Here is a 7,204-nt window from a genome sequence, read left to right on the forward strand (position 1 = left end):
TATCCGCGAGAACAGCTGCAGAGTTTCCGAGTTATATCCAGGGAGCAGTGATGGCCATAAGCGCTCGTGGGAGTCCGTTACTTGAGAAAGCCCTCTCCTATTAAGTTTTAACTAAATTTCCGGTTCGTTGACGATAAATTGCCTTTCTTATTCTCAGGCGACAGGAAAATGTAAGCTGCTTGCGAATTTCAAAGTGGTCAAGGAACCTCGAGAAACGTGCCCAATGTCTGTTTACATCTTTTGTAAAATGAAGACGTTGCTGAACGAAACTATAGGTTCTCACTGGGGTGAAATCCTCGTTCTGGATCCTTGAGATGGGAAATACGAGTTTATTAAAGACTCGCTGGTTGTAAATTAACTCACTTTGTACATATTTATGATACATTTTCTGCTGCATTGTATGAAACAATGTTCCAAACCGTCGACAGATTCTGCGTCGATTGTCTAATGCTTAGTTAAATCAATCTAAAGGAAGTTGCAGGCCAAAATTGGTATATTAAAGTGGACGTACGACAGGTGTTCGATAAGCTTTCAAGGTATGCTGTACCTTTTCATAAGGGGTGACTTCCATTTTATTAACTTCGTAAGTTCAATTAGCATGTGATGCTGCAAGGAAAGGAAAATGTTAGCTTTTAATATCGCCCCTTCGACAGTGACGTTACCTTGGATTATATTCACGTTAGTGAAATGTAAGGACCGTCAAACTTTTCCCGACACTTTGCATCCATTTACAGGTTTCCGCTTTTTTTGAACGAGTAACTGATGATAGATTGTTGAGAGGTTTGAGAGAAGTACACTGCACAGCTATTAAGTCGTAAACAAAGTGAAGTATCAGTCAAAAAGCGCCGGGAAAACTTCTGAGTTATATTTTCCAAAACTAAACGAAATATTGACTCGAAGCTGTGTCCTTCGGTAGTTAAGCCCGCTTTCTCGTTCTTAGTACGGATGGGGTTCAATGCCCTGACCAGCTTACCCAATTTACGTCTTTCGTGGTTCTACTTAATCAAGCGATCACAGTTGAGATACTTTTTGTTATTATGGAATCAGGGTTTGTGGTCCGCCTCTAATGACTTCGATGACGACGCTATGTTAAACCCAACCCTCCCTCGTTTGCAGTTTACATGTCGCAATGTATTAAAGTCCATCTGATTCTCTACAGGCATCATTTTACAAGGTGGTTGAAAAGTTGTGCACGTTAGACATTAATGGACAGTGCTGAGTGTGGAATAGGTGAAACTACAGTACTACTTATCTTGAGAAGTTCACAAAAGTGAGGTGAAGTGAAAACTACTCAAAAGCAGTGTAAGAAATAGCGTGTCCATAAAACCCGAAAAGTTACGAAAAGTGAGAGTGCAGTTAGATTTTTTAGACTTCAGCCTCGGCTAACAAAAAAGGAAAAATTAGTGGACTTCAGAACATCGTCTTCCACTTGGTCCTCTAAAGATAGTTGATTGAAACACCGCAACGTAGGGACATATAGCCACATCGTCCATGTAAGAACAGGAGAACATCAATTTTTTAATCATTTATTACAGTCCCGCTTGTATGTTGATTTTCATCTTAACCTCTTCCTGCGTAGTACATGACGGGAATGTGACACCTCGACCATTTTGGTAACTGCCAGTGATATTTTGTTTTTATCCTTGATCGTAGTTTCCATAGTTGTGGAAACTCACGATACGATGAGATAAATTAAAATAAAAGTATGAAAGTATGCGGAGAAACGTCAACACAAACGACGTTCGCCATCTTATCAAATTTTCCAATCAGAATTTCTCACAAACACGTCAAACGCGCATTGATTGAGAAACACGGCAGACAGCACCGTACAAGGTCAAATATTTGGCAAACATAGTAAAATTTGACTAATGGTTTGATCATTTAAGCGGGCGTTAAACTTCAGAGACGATGTAAGGATATGGGGTAGCATATAACGCAGTATTCATAAAATTGCGTTTGCGTTTTTCTGTTATTATTCTTATCAGTCAAATGCTATGCCAGAATAAACGCCAACTGAGCTCCATATCATTAATCTTAAAATGGGGGAGCACGCTCCATTGTAATGCCTCGAATCATTTTTGTGAAAAGGCTTCAAGCTTTTTAAATAAAACAAACGTTAATAACATTCTAATTCTTTATTCTTCAGCCGTCTGCTGCTAGAGGACTCCGAATTGTGGCGTGCAACACAGCTGTATGTAACGTAGCTATGTCGGCGAGTGAACAACAACGACCTGTAATCGACTCGCGAATTCAAAGAGTTCGTCCACATATGGAGCACCCTCTCCTTGTGTATGAAAATACCAGACCACACTCGAGCTCTGCGACATCTGCAACAGTCCAGTGTCTTGGGTTCGCTATCACCGATCACCATCCATACAATCCCAACTTCGCCCTATACGATGTTCATGTGTTTCCAAAAATTAAAGAATGCTGTCGAGAACATCACTTTCATAGTGATGGTGGAAATAGAGGTGAGGTTATGACTCCGTCAACAGTGTCAAACGTTCTACACTGACGGTATCAACAAACTGGTCTCTCTTTGGGAGAAATGTGTTCGTCAGCGGCGTGACGATGCTGAGAAACAAATATGTACACTACTGGCCATTAAAATTGCAACACCAAGAAGAAATGCAGATGATAAACGGGTATTCATTGGACAACTATATTATACTACAACTGACAAGTGATTACATTTTCACGCAATTTGTGTGCATATATCCTGAGAAATCAGTCTCTAGAAAAACCACCTCTGGCCGTAATAACAGCCTTGATACCCCTGGGCATTGAGTCAAACAGAGCTTGGATGGCGTGTACAGGAACAGCGCCCATGCATCTTCAAAACGATACCACTGTTCATCAAGAGTAGTGACTGGCGTATTGTGACGAGCCAGTTGCTCGGCCACCATTGACCAGACTTTTCAATTGCGAGAGATGTGGAGAATGTGCTGGCGAGGGCAGCAGTCGAACATTTCCTGTATCCAGAAAGGCCCCTACAGGACCTGCAACTTGCGATCGTGCATTATCCTGCTGAAATGTAGGGTTTCGCAGGGATCGAATGGAGGGTAGAGCCACGGGTCGTAACACATCTGAAATGTAACATCCACTGTTCAAAGTGCCGTCAATGCGAACAAGAGGTGACCGAGACGTGTAATCAATGGGACCCCATACCATCACGCCGGGTGATACGCCAGTATGGCGATGACGAATACACGTTTCCAATGTGTGTTCATCGCGATGTCGCCAAACACCGATGCAACCATCATGATGCTGTAAACAGAACCTGGATTCATGCGAAAAAATGACGTTTTGCCATTCGTGCACCCAGGTTCGTCGAGTACACCATCGCAGGCACTCCTGTCTGTGATGCAGCGTCAAGGGTAACCGCAGCCATGGTTTCCGAGCTGATAGTCCATAGGCCGTTGGGATCCAGCACGGTGTTCCGTATTACCCTGCTGAACCCACAGATTTCATATTCTGCTAACAGTCATTGGATCTCGACCAACGCGAGCAGCAATGTCGCGATACGATAAACCGCAATCGCGATAGGCTACAATCCGACCTTTATCAAAATCGGAAACGTGATGGTACGCATTTCTCCTCCTTACACGAGGCATCACAACAACGTTTCACCAGGCAACGCCGGTCAACTGTTGTTTGTGTATGAGAAATCGGTTGTAAATTTTCCTCGTGTCAGTACGTTGTAGGTGTCGCCACCGGCGCCAACCTTGTGTGAACGCTCTGAAAAGCTAATCATTTGCATACCACAGCATCTTCTTCCTGTCGGTTAAATTTCGCGGCTGTAGGGCGTCATCTTCGTGGTGTAGCAATTTTAATGGGCAGTATTGTATATAGATACGAAGAATGAAGGTGTAGAATGTTAATAACGTTTGTTTTATTTAAACAGCCTTAAAAACACGCTAATTTTCAGAACGCCCTCGTAGATTTGCTGCCGGTAAAGAACAATTCGTTATAGTGCCACTCGCTGGTTGAACTTACATGCTTATGAATATCTGATTTGTAATATATTTTTCATCTATTCGTTACAATTTGTTACGAGACCAATGTATAACTATGTAGTATCCTGTACAGCTTTGTGAATCAGCAGCAATTGTATGCCTCTCATTTGAGGAGCCAACTTACATACGATACAGCAATAAAACAGCGGTGGATAATCGTCAGCACCTGGAGAGGAATGCACACCATCACCACAGAGCGAGAGTGCTTACTTGTTCATCGAAACAGCGAGTTTTGTGAGTACGAAACCGTGAGGCACTTCGTAACAATCGTGTGTTTTCCGTTGTTTTAGTAACATAATTTCTAGTATAACACATTCTTTTGATCTTATAACGTATATGTCGTAAGTTATAACGTATCAATCATTTTTGCTTTATATATCACGTTCACAAAGTGTAAGATAAATTTATCCTATGTCAGTAGTTGTCGTAGTATTCGTCGTATTTTATTTATCTACGAACAGCCCCATTACACTTACTCGCTGATCGTTATTCATTATTTGCAACTATAATGGCCAAATGGTCAACTTTGGCGCTTTTGCTTCACACTTGCATTTCGGAATGGCAAGAATGGTAATGAATTACCATTTATAGCTATATCTACTTAATCATAGGTGCCGGAAGTTACAAGAATAATTTTCTTTAAAGAGATTTATAGATTTTTAACGTACAAAATTTTAAAAACCTAAGTATATTCCTTCCGCATCTATGCTGAGCCGCCACCGCTGAGCCCAGTCCATACAGGCTTCCTGGAAGGCGTCATCGGGAACCTCATTAACCCTTTCAATACTAATTTTATATCGAAAACATTACTGTATGGTTGTTTCAATGAATGTCTTATTCAGAAGTAACAACATGGAAAGAATATTTCCCGTCGTTCCGTTTTCCAAGGAGGGTGAGGGGGCGGGGAATAGGACATACAGGATTATTCATAAGTACCTCTGGGGATTCAGTACACGACTACGCAAAAACTACAAGTCATACTGAAAACGGATACACGTCAGTGGACAGAGCGTCTCTACAAGTTTGTAACACACACTTCAGGTGCTTAATATGAGTTTCTTTTGTGTTCTGGCAAGCATCAATTACTGGGTTCAAGTTGTCGCCACGGTATGTCTGGGAGGACACGAAGGCAACCCGCTTTTACAATCTGGTAATTGGGTTGTCTATCTGCAGGTGCGAATTAATTCAGTGTGACACAACTGAGAGAACAAAACCTACAGGAAGAATCTGTAACTACAAGAATTCTGATAACCATTAACAGGCTTATCGTTACCACGGGACACTGAACCGAGTACGTAGCAATAACATGCAACAAATTGCAGTTTGTTTTCTGATAACCTACAGTGGGACACAAACGTCCCGGAGGTAATAAAGAATTAACACAGCGCGTCGAAACCTCTTTCACCCTCTCCAACGGTCCACGATACAGAATCGTACTCTAAAATCCGTATTCGTCGTCCGTCACTACTCTGTCCAATATATCAGTCACTTTCACGGGGTTCTAAAAGCTCAGGACACTTCAGGACACATATTTTTTTCTGTTCATCGGTTACTGCCTTTTTGACCAACTTTGTGGACTTTTTTTTATTCGACACTCAAAACACTGCGTACTTTTCATTTCGGTACATTGAAATCCTCTGCTATCAGTCTTACACAAAAGCGCCTGTCCAGGTTCGAAACGTTTTGCACGTTCTCCACATTTTCGTGCGTTTGTGACCTTGACGTATGCCTGACGTCCTCGTTTTCGTCGACGTTTTCTTGTGCTTCATCGACTCTTGGCTGGAATTTGGATTCCTAGCCGAAGGTTTTCCGAATCATCCCCACCGTCTTAGAGACCGATTTTCTGAGTTCAGCAGAAAATTTGATTCCGTATCGCTGCTCGATTAACCGCTACAACTTGAATCTCGACGTTTCACAAAAACACACTGTATAGCCCACTAGACGAGTGTTGGCCAAGGAGCTATGTTCAGATTTGTTGTACTGCATATCGGTCACTACGACTCGCATTACCTAGCGACAAAAGCAAAATACGCAACAACACTCAGGTCGTATCTAAGCGTATAAATTTATTTAGAGACACTAGTTCTAAAATAGAAACTCAAAAACCTGTAGAGAATTGTTCAGTATCTAGAATGACAAAAAGTCTAAGTTATTTGTTAACTCTTCCCAATGGGAAAGCAAACTTTTTCGTAATTCTGTAGATTTCACAGTTTTTGTTTTCACTGTTAAAACTTTTCGTTATTAACTAACAATGAGGGAATGAATCAACATATTAACAGTTATAATCTGACAAAAAAGTAATTGTAATGTCATGATCTGTCGATTACACACACTCCTTCACTCCTTTTAAATTCCTAGTGTACTGACATTATGATAATGGAAATGTTTTACTCACATCGCTGTCAAAATCTGACTGCGAATATTTTCTTTGACACTCTTCGGACTGTCACTACTCCATATGGGCATTTAAAGGGTGTAGGACGTCAAACGGGTTGACCTGGAGTAGGAGAGGCACCATAGGACATTTTAATTTCCATTGCCTATACTTTCACAAATAAATTCAGAAAACTTTGTCATCATGACCAGGATGGATTCAGGGTTCACATTCATAGCAGTAGAAGTTCAAAAACATATCAAAATAAGTTTGTCTTTCATGTGGAATTTCATCACTTTGTTAGTTAGTATTGACTGCATTTTTGCTATAGGTACACTTTTCTTCATAAGCAAGAGAGATTCTTCGATGAATTTTGAACAACATGCAAACCACACTTAGATGTATGAAACTCTACAATTGTCCAAATCTATTAAATCAGTGGTAAATATTGATATAATTAAATATAAATTTGAATTTTTTCTAAACATGAAGTTCAATATGTAACAGGTCATTCTTTTATTTTTCATAAATTAAATACATTCTAGAGTTTCGTACACCTGTTAAGTATGGCTTGTATGCTGTGCAATCCTCGAAGAATTTCTCTTACTTAAGAAGAAAAGTGTACCTACAGCAAAAAATGCTGGCAATAGTAAGTGAAAAAAGTGATGAAATTTCACATCTAAAAAATTATTTGTTATGTTTTAACTTCCATTGCAATGAGTGTGAATCCTGAATCTTTCCTGGCCACGCTGACAAAGTTTTATGAATTTATTTGTAAAAGTATAGACAGCGGAAATTAAAATGTCCTGCGGTG

The sequence above is a fragment of the Schistocerca nitens genome, chromosome 4 (assembly GCF_023898315.1).
Source record: "Schistocerca nitens isolate TAMUIC-IGC-003100 chromosome 4, iqSchNite1.1, whole genome shotgun sequence".
NCBI classification, from domain to species: Eukaryota; Metazoa; Arthropoda; class Insecta; order Orthoptera; family Acrididae; genus Schistocerca; species Schistocerca nitens.